At 40.3% G+C, this 18,942-nt stretch overlaps 1 protein-coding gene across 1 annotated transcript in view; it reads left to right on the top strand.

The window, feature by feature from the left end:
- Positions 1–2,037: 2,037 nt before the first annotated feature.
- The window catches only part of LOC124286831 (acetylcholinesterase-like), a 130,549-nt gene continuing 113,644 nt past the window's right edge, over positions 2,038–18,942 (top strand). The window contains exon 1 of the mRNA XM_046723273.1: positions 2,038–2,450. The gene's annotated coding sequence lies outside the window, so the exon portion shown is untranslated. The remainder of the gene's footprint in view (positions 2,451–18,942) is intronic.

The following is an 18,942-nucleotide window of genomic DNA, read 5'->3' as shown; positions in this document are numbered from 1 at the left end:
GCTGTTACTCTGGCTGTTACTTGTTACTTTGTAAGCATGTGCTGAGCCAACATGGACCAATTCAGTCGGTTATCAGGGCATCTTCACGAACAGGTTAGGACTCTCAACATACCTACATATTACTGGAAAACGTAATGTTGAACTTTGGTTCTCGAGACATTTTACATGTACATTGGGAGAATGTAATGTCCGACTAAATTTAATGTAAGATATCTATGTCTTGTAGACATATTCTTAGTGGTAATAACTAATGAGTATATAATTCTTAACAAGAGCGGAAAAAAGGTCGTTAGGTCTATCCCCCAGGCAACGGCATACGAAAAGACGATAAAAGATTGCTGTTACTCTGTCCAGGCTCAGGAAGAGAACAAGGTCTGGTCGACTGCACGAACATGCATGCACGACGCTTTATGAATGGAATAACCCCGCATGAGAACTAGTTTACTACACCTAGCATCGGGAAACTCGGGGATGACAGTAAGTGTCAAGGTTCTTTAGGGACTGAGCTTCAAATGTGTTGTGGGCTTAACGTCCCTTTTTGAAGATATAACAAGCCTACACTGTGTACACTTTGTACAGGGATATCACGGCCTACACTGTGTGACCTGGTACAGGGACATCACGGCCTATACTGTAGGCAACCTGGTACAGGGATATCACGGCCTAGACTGTGTGCACCTTGTACAGGGATATCACGGCCTACACTGTGTGACCTGGTGCAGGGACATCACGGCCTACACTGTGTGCTCCTGGTACAGGGACATCACGGCTTACACTGTGTGCTCCTGGTTCAGAAACACCACGGCTTACACTGTGTGCTCCTGGTACAGGGACATCACGGCCTACACTGTGTGCAACTGGTACAGGGATATCACGGCCTACACTGTGTGCAACTGGTACAGGGATATCACGGCCTACACTGTGTGCAACTGGTACAGGGATATCACGGCCTACACTGTGTGCCCCTGGTACAGGGACATCACGGCCTACACTGTGTGCTCCTGGTACAGGGACATCACGGCCTACACTGTGTGCTCCTGGTACAGGGACATCACGGCCTACACTGTGTGCTCCTGGTACAGGGACATCACGGCCTACACTGTGTGCTCCTGTCACAGGGCTTTCACGGCCTATACTGTGTGCTCCTGGTACAGGGCTTTCACGGCCTACACTGTGTGCAACTGGTACAGGGACATCACGGCCTACACTGTGTGCACCTGGTACAGGGACATCACGGCCTATACTGTGTGCTCCTGGTACAGGGATATCACGGCCTATACTGTGTGCTCCTGGTACAGGGATATCACGGCCTACACATTGTTTTATAGTCTTAAATGTACGGCCAACTGTATCTGCAATATAAAGAGCTGTTTGTCTTTCCGATCACATGTTCCTAATGGGTGGTGGTCCGTTTCAATTGGTATTGCTGCAGATAACAATGCACCTTGTTAGGGCCGATCTACCATTGCACGACAGATCGTTATCCTAAGACCATACATGGATGTGAAATCCAAGGACGTATATTATGCCTCGTTCACTTTTGCATCTCTCGTTCTGTTTTGCCGCCTATGTATCCGATACAAACATTGTTTTATGTCTTTAAGCGATACATAATTTTGGTTAACTTCCCAAACGGATTAATATAGTGGTACTCTTCCTACCTTAACCAGACATCCGTTTATATTTCTTAATGAGCAGCTTGTTTAAGTGTTGTAGATACACGTGTATCTAGTGTGGATGTCCTCAACCTAGCCGAGAGCACTCGCAAGCACGGTAATCATGGCGTTCTTTTGCGACGGTGAACGTGACGATTTACTGACCCGTGACCAGACTGAGACACTGGCGACATGTAAAGGAAGTAGTGAAAATGAAGATGTTGATGCTGATTGGGTCGATGCAGCAGACATGGCGGGAAGAGCGCCTTGTGCCTATTGATCGACCCACCAGTTCCGAGGCCTGCTCATTACGCTTTCGTTCTTCCGAATTCCACACTAATTGAGCTGGGGGGGCCACGGAGACGGACGATGATGCTCGGCCGGAGCGGTACGACTCTGCCGGCGTGGAAGGCGTTGTGTGATGAGGGCGTCCAAATATCGGGCTATTAATCACTGAGGAAGTGGGAGACATGGTACCAGGCCAATCTCGTCATCGCAGAATCGACTCTACCCTTCTGTAAGAATTGGTTGGTGCGGTTGTAAGCGCTGGGATAGAGTTGTTACTGTCACAACTTGAGGACCGTGCACCTCAATTAACCAAACTTTGTGGTTTTAGCAAAGAATGGGAGAAGTTTTGTTAAAAGTGTCTTGGAATGTAATTTTGGGTGGCTTGTGACTTGGTAACTCTGGTGAAGCTTCTAATTCCCAGTGAGGAGGAAGAGGAGGCACTTTGAAAGAGATTGAGAGTTTGATGGCGTGCACAGCCTGCTAAAACGGAAACAGATTCAAATACAGGTAGGCTATTTATTTCGTCTGTTCTGTTAGCATCGCCAGCCGGACGTGATTTTGTAAGTTACGCATCAGCAATTAATCATTCCTAGTCCCAACCTAGATGTGTGGCCACAGATGCTCGCGGAAGCCCACTTTCACAAGAACAATAGATCAATCACATTTAGTTTGTATGCTATAATGACGAAATGACACTTTTTAAGACATGTAATGCTAAAGCATTTGCACGCATATAGTCATATTTACATGAACACATTCACTGAACATTATAAAAGATGATGGGGAATTTGACATTGAAAGGGTCATCTAGTTGTTATGTGTTGTATTTTAGCATACTGAAAGATCTTCGTATTTATCTATTTTTAAAGTTCATCACAGCAGTAATGATGACGGGGACATCGTTGCCATCACGAAAATACATTGCGTTGTCGTACTGAGAGAATGTTTTCAGAGACAACGTCTGTGTAATTTACACTTATTCACCGTGACAAGGCCTTCGTATCCGTGGCTTGCAATAAGCGATGGTAATGACATCTCAGGTATTAATGGCTTTACGCCTAACAATAAAACCATGACGACCAAGCATTGATTAAAGTCCATCACTAAACAATTGGCGTAATTACGCTCTTATTAAGGGTTTATTGGCTTCTTTATATGAATCCCTACTTTACAGATGACCATGGCTATGAAATAATGTAATACCTACCTAGCAGATCGATGAACGTATTGGTTGTATTCTACCTGAGGCCCAGATCAATAAAGGACGGGGCGTGTTCGATCTGAGCCTTGTGTAAGCGTCATCAACAGGGCTATTATCTTCCACGAAAGACAGCCCTTGCTGTTTCACCACCATATAAGATACTATTGAGCGTCAAGGAAATTGAATTTAGTCTGACAAGTGTTTTTCATGGCGTAGACATTGTGCAAATCAAGGAAATGGACGAGTTTACGTGCGCTGTCTTGGACGCACTAGTTATTTATCGTTATATACTGATACTTGACAGGAACAGGAACCTGGACTATTTCGAAATTTAACCAGGATAATGAAAACCGATGTATATTATATTGCAAAATGTACCTTATCAGTACAGTGGCATGTAGATAAAGACTACAGGAAACGTTGACCCACTGACATCGAAATAAAGGTTACTTGTCAGCCGGTTTCACAGAACAGCCACAATGAATATATGGACGACAACATCAAGTTAGAAGTTATTTGTCCCAGACAAGCCCAGAGCTAAATGTCCCGATAGAGGAATTGTCTATTGGCTTTGTTTATATTCGCATGGTCGGTCTTCAGTCTTGTTTTGTTCAGTTCAGCCAAATGCAGTATTCACAGCGGTGTATTCAGAATGTTATCATGGACACATGAGTTGAATGTTTTCCTGTTGTTATTTTAAGGAGCGCTATACATGTCAGTGTAACTGAAGAACCACATTTGTGTTGACACTTGTTTATGCAGGTGATAGTTTCCCGGCCACCGATGAAACACAGATCTTGTAGCCGTATGAAAGTGTGGAGTAATCAGTATTCTTATCTGAAAACCTCTGTTTCATCAGCTTGAAATACCATTTTTCACATTGTCTCGGTTGTTCCAAATTTCTGATTTAACTAAAGGTTCTTTTGCAATCGCGATGGATGCGTCATCAGCAGAGCCGAGCTGAATAATGAAATGGTAGCCTTGAAAATACTATTTTAACAGTTGATTCAGCCTGGTACCAACTTCTTTAGTGAACTGTATTCAGAAATTGTAGGTGAAACTGCAACCACGGTGGGCCCCAACATTATAAGCAAGGTAAGCAAAGTGTATCTGTCTACATACATGCGGAAGCTTGAGTCTACATATTCCAAGAATGACTAAAACGTTTCTGCAACATGAAGAAGGTTGTGTACATTTCTATTCTGAATTATCACTTTTAGTTGCAGAATCTTAGAATTCACACAAAAGATTACCCTTGAGAAACAGCCCAGTTAGCATTAGGACATACTTTTTTTCTGGACCAGTACATATAAACACTTGGTCTACAGTTAATAATCCATGCCCATGTTCACTCCCGAATACGCTCTCTACTATCACGTCATTTGTGAAGGCAATGACAATGATGACAGCGATGAGAATGTCACATTTATTCGATAAAGATTTCATTTCATAGTGACCAGTGCCATCCTCTTTGCCATGTTTTGAAAAACGATAATGCCAATTCCCCTATTTTCAGGAAATATATTTATCTATATAAGACCCAGATCCATTCAAAGGCTTTGGTTCACTGGCAACACTTTTTTCTGTGACAAATTTTCCGATTTCTTTTCATTCAAGCTGATAAATCCCTTGCGACATCAAGGAGTGGTCTACCCAGTGTGAGGTATCCGTGTTAGATCACAGCATGGTATCTCAGTGGGCTACCACCTAGTTCGGGCTAGTATAACTAGCCACACACACACACACACACGCACGCACGCACGCACGCGTAATGACAGTGCAATACGCTTGAACGCGACGTTGAACCTCATATCGCCTCACGTTTTCGTGATGAAACGACCAGTCAGGCAGTTGTGATGGGCCTTTATGTATCGCAATGGAATGGCATGTCCTCAACTCAGGAGAAATGTTACCTCAACGTGTGCTGAAAGCATAACGCTATCAGGTAATTATAGAGGCTGGAGATGTGGCTTTTAGGACCTCGCAAATAGCCACTTGTGCGATACGCTGTAGGCCAGATTGATATCATGGGTGACACCCAGCTGAGTAGCCTGGTGCTTCTGAATAGGGCTGTAATTGAGGTCTACTTGTTTTAACTGGTACTGCTCGTTTACAAACTGACTGTGCCGCATTTCATAGGGAGGAACATGGTTTGTCCATCTGCTAGGTGCTATTTGAGATCTGGATGAACAATACAACATACTTCTTGAGTTGGGAAATGATAGACGTGGAAAAGTAACATGAGTGATTGTGCAATGACAAACTGTTAATTTTAGAATCTTTGTGATCGAGGATTTTCTAAACCTTGACTTTATAAATATATATGTTTGACGACGACATGGTAAAAAGTGTTTTGACAACACGCCCTACCTTTGCAACATTAATTATCTTTGAATTGAACAAAAGTTAACAACTTGTCGAAAATATTAAATATCTACAATGGTCCTACACGTTATAGAAAAATAACACACTGAAGAGAGCATATATGTTTTGTCTAATACTGACTCAGGACAAAGTATTTCTTCATTTAGTGGGCCAATGGATTCCTTTAACCAATTTCTGGTACAAGCAAATATTCCGATTTCTTGACTGGTCCAAACACATTGTAGAATGAGAAAACAGGACTACTTCATAATGATTGGAATGCTGACATGTTACGCGGGTGTCTACATACGTATTCGATACGAACTAGCTCACTGTACAGCTGCCCTTATTGTGACAATTACGATTGTCTAATGACGTGTGTTCTTGTTGGACGATGCTGCAATAAGGTCGATATGTGTATTGATTAAGGTATTTATAAAAGTTGTTTAATTATCTTTCCTCCATGGTTATCGATGAAGTTCTCCCTGCATACAGCATTCATTTGCGAAATATGGGTCTACAAATAGCACAATGACTGGGTGAGACATATATTGCAATTGCGTTTGATAGCCCGTTTCAATTGTTTCAAGATAGTCATATTATATTTACAGATATCAATAATGTCTTAAAGATTTCAGTGTATAATTGAAGATTTCTTAAAGACGTTTCTGGTATTGAAAGTAAATTTACTGATATTTTAAAAGGTTACTGAGATATGAATAAAACAATTGGAAATTCATTCCAGGTATCTATTATTAAATTCAAGATATTTTGACATTATTTGTACATATCCACAAACGCACTACAGATGTCATTATATACTCATGCCAATAATGGTTGTCACCCCCTTCAAATTTTTTTATTGGAGAGGGGTGGTGGGTGGGGTGGGGCTGGGTTGGGAAGGGGTTGACAACCATTATTGGCATGAGTATATTTGCTTAAGATATCATGAAGTCAAATAGAGATAACTTTAATTAAATTCAAGATATCTTCAAGCTTGACCGTTACTGATGTCTAAAAGCAATTAAACATTTCATTGATAATTTTGAGGATATCTATATCAATTCTGTACTATCTTTAATACAAGTTACAGGCACGACAAACGAATTATTCCGGGCCCCCAAATGGCTGGAAATGATTTAAATATATTTTCAAATACTTTCAGCTACATATCCGTAAATTCTTCCAGCTGCTAAATGGCGGCAAACGGTAAGGGGTGAGCTTGCCTATTTACAGCCCACAAGCGCGTATTAAGTCGTGAACCAGACCCGAAACGACAAGTCATTTCTAATTGGTTTTTGGAATAAAATCACCCCCTTAAAGATATCATTGATTAACTCATAACATCTGTATTTAATTGCAGGATTTCAGGAACTGAATTACTGATATAATTGAAAACATGAATTTGTTGATATCTTTAGATCCTATTCTGATATTGTTCTGATACGGTGTTCTACATTGTACCTGTAGATTCTGTAAGTTGCAGTCGTGTGCGATATTTAGACTTTGACAAATTTAGACTGAATATTATAGAATGATCTGGTACAGGCTGGAAGGAGCTTATTCGAGAATCATCTTTCTTAGAGAGGTATATAAGGGGAGTTCACTCTTGCCTCTCATGCCACATTACATGTCAAGCCAGCCGAAGACCAGCATTGTATGTGATGATCTTACACTGGATTTTGTTTGTTTGATTCACACCTTTCGGGTTCAGGTTTTAGCTTCAACTACACGTAACAGAAATAGGGGGCTCGTCCGGGAACAAAATTCAATGTATCACAAAAGTATTTGTCAAAATATTTGGATTAAAATTTTATTGTTGAATATTGTGTGAAACCAACACTCGCTATGATTCTAGAAAAGCTTGTAAGCCATCCTTCTACCGAACACATTTCTGTGCTCAAAAAGTCTGAACTTGACAAATTGGCCAAATATTACAAACTTGACATTAAATGTGCTATGCTGAAGACCACTGTCAAGAAAAGGTTGAGCCTTTTCCTGGCTGAAGGAGACATTTTGAATGATGATGCTTTGGCGTTGATTGAGAAGAAGATCGATGTTTTGGCCATAAAAAAATAAAAAAATAAAAAGAGATTTGGCTTGCAGTACTGGAAATTAAATGAAAAATTGAGTCAAGAAAGACAAGAAAAGAGTACGATTGGAAGCTGGAAAAGAAAGAGAAGAGGGAGAATTTCGGATTCAAATAAGACACTTCAAGTTACAAGGTCATCTCTCTCTTAGTACCTGAAGTTGACCCTTTGATATTTTAAGGCAGATTAAACTTGTTAATCATGTCTCAGAACGTGAACGTGAACGTGGAAGTTTTCTTACATTTTCTAAAGGTGGGCAACAATCTGAAATAGCCCTGGAGTCAAGGGAACATGTTGTTGCAGGGTGTATTTTGAGGAAAAGCCTTGCCTAATATTGATAGGAGTTCTGATTTATCCGGTTGTTAAGGTTGCAGATTTGGAGCCTTATGAAATTGTTCCTGAAGCTTACAATCAAACGTTTTGGTCTGCTAAGAGTTGGGTTGGGTTGTTGTTTAACGCCGCACTCAGCAATATTCCAGCTATATGGTGGCGGCCTGTAACTAATCTAGTTTGGACCAGACAATCCTGTGATCAACAGCATGAGCATCGATCTAAGCAATTGGGATACGGTGACACGTGTCTACCAAATCAGCGAGCCTAACCACCCGATCCCGTTAGTCACCTCTTACTACAAGCATGCGGTCTGCTAAGAAAAAGGATGGTCCTACTTTTGTTGAGTTTGCAAAGGAAAGAAACTCCTTCTGATAGATAGCATCCAAAGAGGTCAATGGTGATGTTGATCGTTTGAAGCAGTATGTTTCGCTTAAAGATTTTTGGTAACGTGTCTCATGAGACATTCAGACTTATCTTGATGAGTAGAAGGTTGCACGATTATTTACAAACTCAGGGTCATCTTTAGGCAGTCAGGATTTTCAGGCAGGAGTTCACAGGGTAGGAAACCATGAGGGGATAGTTCAAGCTCTCCTTGTTCAAACATTTCAATGTCTGGATCTGAGTTCAAAGTGTACTCCAGTTGGTTCTAAAGATATATCTGAGCCTACTTGTAGGTATTGCTGCAAGGGCATATCATTTCTGAGTGTAGTAAGCTTGCTTTGACAAAATAGTAGTTCTTCCTCGTTGTGGTTTGGCTTATGAGGAGTTATGAGAAGTTAGACTTTGTAAGACCAGTCATCATCATGCTGTTGTGAGAAAGATGTACTTAATCTTTGCTAGTAAAGGATTTATGTCAGCTAAAGGTGACATTTCCAAGACCGACTTGTTGTCTGGGTTGGTTAAGGTGGTGGTTGTAGAAAAAAACTTTTGTTAGTACAGGTGTGGGCCTATTAATTGGGAATGATTTGGCCGGGGAGGATGTCCTGAGAATGATTCCAGTTACAATTTATCTAGCCCTTTCGTGGATCATTCTTTTGACTTGTCTAAATTACTGAGGGAGAGTTATAGAAATTAGGAAAGTTTGGATGTTGAGGAACCAGTTCTTGGCAGGGAGCCGTTTGTTGCAGAAATAGAGAAACCCCAGAAATCAGTTCTTGACAATAGAGCCCTCTCTTCAGAAGATGCTGACACGGTTCCAGTTTGCTATTACTTCAAGGATAGCATTTTGATGAGGAAATGGAGACCGGCATATGGATCTGCTGATAATGAATGGAAACTATTTATCAGATAGTTCTTCCAAATTCCTTTTCGAAAATATGTTTTGAGTTTTGCACATGGAACTCCTTTGTGCAGGTCATTTGGATGTGAGCAAAAGTTGTAACAGAATGTTGTCCCATTTCTTTTGGCCTGATGTGTGGCATGATGGATTTTGCAAAACCTGCATGTGTGTTTAATAGTTAACTGCACCAGCCGCGCCACTGAAACACATTCAAGCTTTTGAAGAGCCTTGCAACAGGGTCAACATTGACTGTGTTGGTACTTTTGCGAAAATTACAGCTGAGGTCATTATCAAGGCTTTTGGTGAGGTTTTTCACTCCAATTTCATGTCAGGTGTATTCCAACAAGCCATGCATCAGGTAAAGACTAGTGTGTATCTTCTCAATTAACTCTGAAAACATTCCACCAGACTGTTAAGGTGTATTCCAACAAGCCATGCATCAGGTAAAGACTAGTGTGTATCTTCTCAATTAACTCTGAAAACATTCCACCAGACTGTTAAGAAAATGATAAGGGCTTCCTGTTTCGATGCTGAGAAGGATATGGATGAAAGCATTCATGATGAATCCAATCAAACTTAAAGTCTTGAAGAAGGAGGTTCAATACATGCTCGACAATGACATTATTGGACCACTCTTGTGCCGAAGCCTAATTGAAGTTACAGATGCTGTACCAACATGAAACGGGTGAACGCTGTTTCTAAAACAGGCTCTTACCCAATACCGAGAATCAACGATTGCATTGATGGAGCCAGTCACACCAAGTGCGTTGGAAAGTTTGACTAAATGAAAGGGTATTAGCAGATTCCACTGACAGAGTGTGCCAAGCGTGTTACAGCTTCTTTTACTCTACGAGGACTTTATGAATACATAGTTATGCCAAGTTATGCAGGCCACCTTTCGGCGTCTCATCAACGTGATTACCGGCAATCTGTTGGGAATTTGTGCCCACATCGATGATACCAGTCATTCCATAAAATGGTAGGAGCACCTTAAGGGAATCCATACGATCTTCAAAAGACTAACTGAAGCCAAACTAACTGTGAATTTAACAAAGTGTGAAGTTGCACTGGCATATGTACAATTTGCAGGTCATGTCGTATGCCAAGGTCAGGTATATCCGTTTCAAGTTAAGGTAGAATATAATGATATTGGTGCTGGAGCAGTCCTGTTGCAGGAATAAGTATCAGGCTTTGATCATCCAGTTTGACATATTTTAGAGACATTATTCAGCCAGTGAAAAAAGATAATCTTGTTTTATCTTTAGCTATGAAGCAATTTGAAGTATATGTCGGTACTACACAAGTTTACACTGATCACAATCCATTGACATTTCTTCATGAACTGGAAAAAACAAAACAAAAAACAAACCCCAAACAACCCCTCTTTGTGTCTTTGCAGCAAACATATACATTATAAAAGGCCAAGACAACATTCTCGGAGATGCATTATCACGAGTTGGTTGAGGCTGATACATGATTTGAATTTCGTGTAGACATATATCGTACTTATCGTGCATGTTTGGTACCATTACCTATGCTGAACAGTTTTGTCCTTTAATTGACAAAGAAACTGTTTTTGTATGTATGCATCTCTGTTCGAGATAACTTCTACTTCTACATATTTTCAGTTCAATTCAAGATATCTCTAATACAGTTCAAGATATCTTTAAAACATTTGCAGAATGACATACAAGGGGCCATTGTGCACCATCACTGCTAAATATTGAGGAAACTTTTCTACCGTCAGCAGTACATGCAGATTTCAGCGAGCGAAAAAATCCTTCTGATCCATCCACGAGAGACGATCTGTAGTCGCCCAATATTTTTCCGACAACAATAAGTCATTATTATTGAACCAAAGGTGTAGCATAGCACAATATTACCAGTTATAAAATGAATGCTTGAATAAATCGTAATTGCAACAGTAACTGTTTACGTTTTATTACATTACAACGTGATACACAAGTAGAGAATGTACAAAAATAACCTTGAAGGAAATATCAAATGCTTGAAGATATATCGTGATGAATACTTTCTTTCTTTTTTTTACATGTTAATATTCTGTATTCAAATAGAATATATGCCCCCATATACACATGATGCCAAAATTATAACAATACAAATAGTGTCATAATATGGATCTTTCAATCTGCATAATAAACGTGTGCGACTGTCTAAACTCACTGGCAGTCGGTGACCATGAATAAACCCAAGATAAAGGCTAGCTATGTGATCATTTCAAACACAACGAACAAATAGTAACAAAGAATTGCATTTTTTAAGATTCTCAAACTGCATTAACTGAGTGAACTTGTCATAAAGATAACTGTACAGACATATTTAAAGTTCAAGTATACTCAAAGGCAAAATCTATTGTGATTGACTTGAAGTTAGATATGTGAATTAACAACTGATATTTTTATGATAAGACTTTTTTAATATTGCAAGAAAATCATCCCACATAGAATTGCACATGGCCCATTTTCAACTTTTCTGGTAGACACATGTTAATGAGGTCACGGTGAGAGAACGGTCAAAATATAATTCACACAGTCAATCATGTGTATGTCCACCACGAGAACTGATGCATGCTTGACACCTGTCAAGCGTGACTGGGGGATTTGGCCAACGTCTCAATCCCATCTCCATTTCGTCTCAGACGTTCAATAGGTGATGGATCTGGGATTTAGCGGGCCAGGGAAGGACGTTAACATTGTGCTGCGACAAGAACTGCTGAACCACCCTTGTGACATGAGGTCTGGCAGGGAAGATCTTTCCTGGACCATTCTGCTGGAGAAACAGTATGACGACTGGATTAACCACTCGGCCTGAGGCCCATTATATTTCCATTGATGACAAGCAAAGGTGTAGGTCCAGCAGTAGTTATCCCACCCCAAACAATCACTCCACTGCGGCCAAAACGATCAGCGTCAAGTGAGTGAGTGAATATTGCTTAACGCCGCATCAGCAATGATGCAGCTATTGGCAGCGAGGTCGGCCTCAAGGACACTGTTCCTAACATAACGCTCAACACGTCGCCGGTAAACGCGGGTTCGGCCATCAGCGCGGTGCAAGAGGAATCTGGACTCGTCAGTGAAGAGAACATGTCCCCACTCACGTGCTCTCCACCACAGATGTTGTCTGCACCAGTGCAGTCGTTGACGTTGATGACGTAATATCGAGGTTTGTCGTCTGGCAGAACGTCTAGCACGTATCCCGTGTGCAGCCGGATGTCGGCGAATGGTCCTTGGCGATATCCTGTTGACACCAAGAACGGTACGGGCTGTCAGTGTGGCTGGTTGGAATCTTATTGGTAGTTCAAATCCAACGATCGTTGCGTGGCGTGGTTACAGGTGGATTGCCATTTCGGGGATGGTCTGCAACGACGGCGTTTTGTTGATAACGTCTCCACAAGCGGCATATGGTGATCCTATTGATGTTAAACTGATGTGCAACGTTGCGCTGGGGCGTTCCAGTTTCAAGCATTCCAATAGCTCGCCATCTTTCATTTTCAGTTGGCTGTGGCACAGAGAAATGCGAGCAGATTCTTCCAAATTTGTGTTTTTCTGACTCGTCGACGTCTAAACAATGAGGGCGGTGGGATAGTCTAGTGGTTAAAGCGTTCGCACGTCACGCCGAAGGCCCGGGTTCGATTCCCCACATGGGTACAATGTGTGAAGCCCATTTCTGGTGTCCCCCGCCGTGATGTTGCTGGAATATTGCTTAAGCCATACTCACTCACTCACTTACTCTACACAATGATTTGGGTGACAATGATTCGAGGTTTAGAGCTACAAGTTTTAAAGGGCACGTTTTATGCCTTTTCCCACGGACTTCTTGAAAGCACGAAAAACGCATTCAAAACAAAAACTACCGACAGGGACATGTTTGGGTTATGGATTAAGTCTATCATATAGCATATTAAAATGCGTTATATATTTATATAAACAAATATGTTGATCACATTAACTTTTGCCTTAGAATATATTTTGTTCCTTAGAAATGTGTATAGAATTCTATAGAATCAATAGATAAATATATCTATTATTCTACTTAATTGTAAGAAACAACATAAAGTTCTTTTATGCATATCCAACGTCACAGGTCCAATTTCACAATTCAAATTCACTGCATTTGTGAAGTAGTGATAGATTCATTAGTTGGACAGCTCGTTTAAAGAAAATTATCTTGCTTTTCATCCGCTTTGTGATAGACCCTGACTCAAACACAAACCCTCACTGTGTTCATGAAGACTATATACCCTGCATTGGTTACCTGACACAACAGAGATGAATAACAAATTTATAAATACCGCTTTTGGATGTATTTACTTGAACGTGGATATAATGTTGCAGTGGTTTTATTATTTAAGTTTAATAGGGATACTGACTGTAACTTCAAAAATTAAAGCGTGAACCAACCCCAGTACAAGCTGGGAAGGATGACATGCAAACAAACAGCTTTAAACAATATGGCGATACCAAATGTATGACCAGTATATATTCAACTTTTTTCAAAACTGTTCAATTGATCATGTTAATCATTCATTAGATTATCTATGAAATGCCTTACATATTCGCGTAGATCTATAGACGACAACATGGAGAATTAACATCCCTAGTATAAGCATCATTCTACCATGACTTCAGTAAACACTGGATTGTGATTGGTTAATTAAAGTCATTCAGAGGTATATAATCACGTTATATTTCCGTGCGCAATCATACATGGTTTACGGTAATGCACTATTTTTGTCTGCCCACTAACATGGCGGACACCAAACAACCTACCGATGCATCGATAAATTACGGCGATTTTGCTGTCGGAAATTACACATATGTCTTTAAAGATGGATTTAGCGATGACGGGCTCGACTCACAACTTGCGTAAATCACAGCAATAGGTGTTTATACATACAAAAGTACTTCGAAAGCATGGAAACAAATATTCAGTCGAACAAGATCAAAACATCGTCTGCTTTACGAATAAAAATTCAACAAAAACAAATATGTTTACGTTGATTCTATGTTATGTCAGAATAGATCCAGCAATAGACTGCTACATAATTTCCGTGTTAAATTTATTATCAGCTTTCGTCAACGAAACGAGTGTTTTGGAAATGGTCACTCTGCCTCCTCACGTGACTTTGCAGAATGCATATTGTTTTGGACGAGGTCTTGATACACACTTTATGCTTTCGCTGTCTTAGTATTGATGTCACGAGTAGGGGTTCTAAGTCTTCGAGGAAACTATACGGAAAACCATTTAAGCAGTTGATATTGGGGCAAAGCAGGTGGTTTTTTTTGCAAAGAATCTATCAATGGTACTTTTTGCAAGTATGTTGTTCGTTAATATTGCTTTCGTTGAGGCTGAAAAGATACAATGTGTCAAAAAGACCAAAAATCAAACATCAACGTCAGTTCATTCTTAGTCCAACACTGAAGGTGTTTCGCAGAAACATTTTATCTAATTTGCTGTACGTGTTGCTTTGCAAAGCAGAAGTTTTGATTCGATAGTTTGTAATTCCGAGAAAGCAAAACAATAGCCAGATTTCGAATCGATTTTCTTAGCCCAAGCACATTGTTTTTCGCCAGCTTGCCTTTCTTCACTAGATTCTATCTATATTGTTAGGCGTCGCGAGAGATTGGCGTCCAAACAGACGACATTTCAATCAATTTAAATGCCTTCCTTCAACTGAACATAATCCAGTTTCCAGACTAAATTCACAGATAGGTTTCTCAAAGAGGAATGTTCATAATCTTAACTGTTATATGGCACTCAAAGACACTGATATTCCATACGATATCCTTCCTAACAACAACAGACTGTGTTATGAACTACCCATACAACTCTGTCTACTTCTCACAGTGTTATCAACTACCCATTCAACTCTGTCTACTTCTCACAGTGTTATCAACTACCCATACAACTCTGTCTACTTCTCACAGTGTTATCAACTACCCATTCAACTCTGTCTACTTCTCACAGTGTTATCAACTACCCATTCAACTCTGTCTACTTCTCACAGTGTTATCAACTACCCATTCAACTCTGTCTACTTCTCACAGTGTTATCAACTACCCATTCAACTCTGTCTACTTCTCACAGTGTTATCAACTACCCATACAAATATACCTCCCACCACTGTTATTTACTAACCATACAACTCTACATACCACCCATAGACTGTTTAATGAACTACCCATAGAACTCAACCTACTATCCATAGATTGTGTCATGAACATGTAACGACTCGACCAAACACAACCCGTTTGTTATTAGTTGAGTCGTTATATGTGGGTGACGGAGTTCATGTGGAGAACAGTTGCACTTGGCGTCAAGTGGACATGATGGATGGAGTGAGCAAGAAAGGTGATTTATGTTTGAATATGTACTACACAGTGTTATGAACGACCCATACAATTCTACCTACTACCCATAGACAGTGTTATGTACTAACCATACACCTCTACCTACTACCCATAGACAGTGTTATGTACTAACCATACACCCCTACCTACTACCCATAGACAGTGTTATGTAATAACCATATACCTCTACCTACTACCCATAGACAGTGTTATGTAATAACTATACAACTCTATCTACTACCCATAGACAGTGTTATGTATTACCCATACAACTCTACCTACTGCCCATAGACAGTGTTTTGTACTAAACATAAACCTCTACCTACTACCCATAGACAGTGTTATGTACTAACCATACACCTCTACCTACTACCCATAGACAGTGTTATGTACTAAACATACACCTCTACCTACTACCCATAAGGAGCGGTGGGATAGCCTAGTGGTTAAAGCGTTCGCGCGTTACGCCGAAGACCAGGGTTCGATTTCCCACATGTGTACAATGTGTGAAGCTCATTTCTGGTGTCCCCCGTCGTGATATTGCTGGAATATTGCTAAAAGTGGCGTAAAACCAAACTCACTCACTCACTCACTCACTACCATCCATAAACGGTGTTATGTACTAACCATACAACTGTACCTACTTCCCATAGACTGTGTTATGTACTAACCATACACATCTACATACTACCCATAGACAGTGTTATGTACTAACCATACAACTCTACATACTACCCATAGACAGTGTTATGTACTAACCATACAACCCTACCTACTACCCATCGACAGTGTTATGTACTAGCCATACACTTCTACCTACCATCAATAGACAGTGTTATGAACGACCCATACAACCATGTACTAACCATACAACTCTACATACTACCCATACACAGTGTTATGTACTAACCATACACCCCTACCTACCATCCATAGACAGTGTTATGAACGACCCATACAACTCTACCTACTACCCATAGACAGTGTTATGCACTAACCATACAACTCTACCTACTACCCATACACAGTGTTATGCACTAACCATACAACTCTACCTACTACCCATAGACAGTGCTCTGTGCTAACCATACACTTCAACCTACTACCCATAGTCAGTGTTATGTACTAACCATACAACTCTACCTACTAACCATAGACAGTGTTATGTACTAACCATACACCTCTACCTACTACCCATAGACAGTGTTATGTACTAACCATACAACTCTACCTACTACCCATAGTCAGTGTTATGTACTAACCATACAACTCGACCTACTACCCATACACAGTGTATGTACTAACCATACAACTCTACCTACTAACCATAGACAGTGTTATGTACTAACCATACACATCTACATACTACCCATCTATGTACTAACCATACACTCCATAGACATAGACAGTGTTATGTGTAAACTAAACCATACAACTCTACCTACTACCCTACCTACTACCTAACCATACAACACCTAGACAGTGTTATGTACCCTAAACCATACACCTCTACCTACTACCCATAGACAGTGTTATGTACTCATCTCTACCTACTACCCATAGCCAGTGTTATGTACTAACCATACAACTCTACCTACTACCCATACCAGTGTTATGTACCCATACAACTCAAACATAGAGAGTGTTATGTACTAACCATACAACTCTATCTACCTACTAACCATACAACTCTACCTACTATATAGACGTGTGTTATGTACTAACCATACAACTCTACCTACTACCCATAGACAGTGTTATGTACTAACCATACAACTCTACCTACTACCCATACACAGTGTTATGTACTAACCATACAACTCTACCTACTACCCATAGACAGTGTTATGTACAACTAACTAACCATACAACTCTACCTACTACCCATACACATAGTGTTATGTACTAACCATACACCTCTACCTACTACCATATAGACAGTGTTATGTACTAACCATACACCTCTACCTACTACCCATAGACAGGTGTTATGTACTAACCATACAACTCTACCTACTACCCATAGACAGTGTTATGTACTAACCATACAACTCTACCTACTACCCATAGACAGTGTTATGTACTAACCATACAACTCTACCTACTACCCATAGTCAGTGTTATGTACTAACCATACACCTCTACCTACTACCCATAGACAGTGTTATGTACTAACCATACACCTCTACCTACTACCCATAGACAGTGTTATGTACTAACCATACAACTCTACCTACTACCCATAGACAGTGTTATATGTACTCTACCTACCATCCATAGACTGTACTAACCATACAGTGTTATGTACTCCATACACTCTACCTACTACCCATAGACAGTGTTATGTACTAACCATACAACTCTACCTACTACCCATAGACAGTGTTATGTACTAACCATACACCTCTACCTACTACCCATAGACAGTGTTATGTACTAACCATACAACTCTACCTACTACCCATAGACAGTGTTATGTACTAACCATACAACTCTACCTACTACCCATACACAGTGTATGTACTAACCATACAACTCTACCTACTACCCATAGACAGTGTTATGTTGTGTACTAACCATACAACTCTACCTACTACCCATACACAGTGTTATGTACTAACCATACAACTCTACCTACTAACCATAGACAGTGTTATGTACTAACCATACAACTCTACCTACTACCATAGACAGTGTTATGTACTAACCATACACCTCTACCTACTACCCATAGACAGTGTTATGTACTAACCATACAACTCTACCTACTACCCATAGACAGTGTTATGTACTAACCATACAACTCTATCTACTGCCCATAGACAGTGTTATGTACTCAACTATACCATACAACTCTACCTACTACCCATAGACGGTGTTATGTACTAACCATACACCTCTACCTACTACCCATAGACAGTGTTATGTACTAACCATACAACCTCCTACCTACTACCCATAGACAGTGTTATGTACTAACCATACACCTCTACCTACTACCCATAGACAGTGTTATGTACTAACCATACACCTCTACCTACTACCCATAGACAGTGTTATGCACTAACCATACAACTTTACCTCTACTACCCATACACAGTGTTATGTAATAACCATACAACTCTACCTACTAACCATACCTACCACGGTGTTATGTACTAACCATACACCTCTACCTACTACCCATAGACAGTGTTATGTACTAACCATACACTCTCCATACCTCTACTACCCTTAGACAGTGTTATGTACTAACCATACAACTCTACCTACTACCCATAGACAGTGTTATGTACTAACCATACAACTCTACCTACTACCCATGACAGTGTTATGTACTAACCATACAACTCTACCTACT

Source organism: Haliotis rubra, unplaced genomic scaffold (genome assembly GCF_003918875.1).
Source record: "Haliotis rubra isolate DU_JTF1 unplaced genomic scaffold, ASM391887v1 Scf392, whole genome shotgun sequence".
Taxonomy (NCBI): domain Eukaryota; kingdom Metazoa; phylum Mollusca; class Gastropoda; order Lepetellida; family Haliotidae; genus Haliotis; species Haliotis rubra.
The sequence above is the reverse complement of the archived record's forward strand: the minus strand, read 5'-3'. Positions and strand labels throughout refer to the sequence as shown.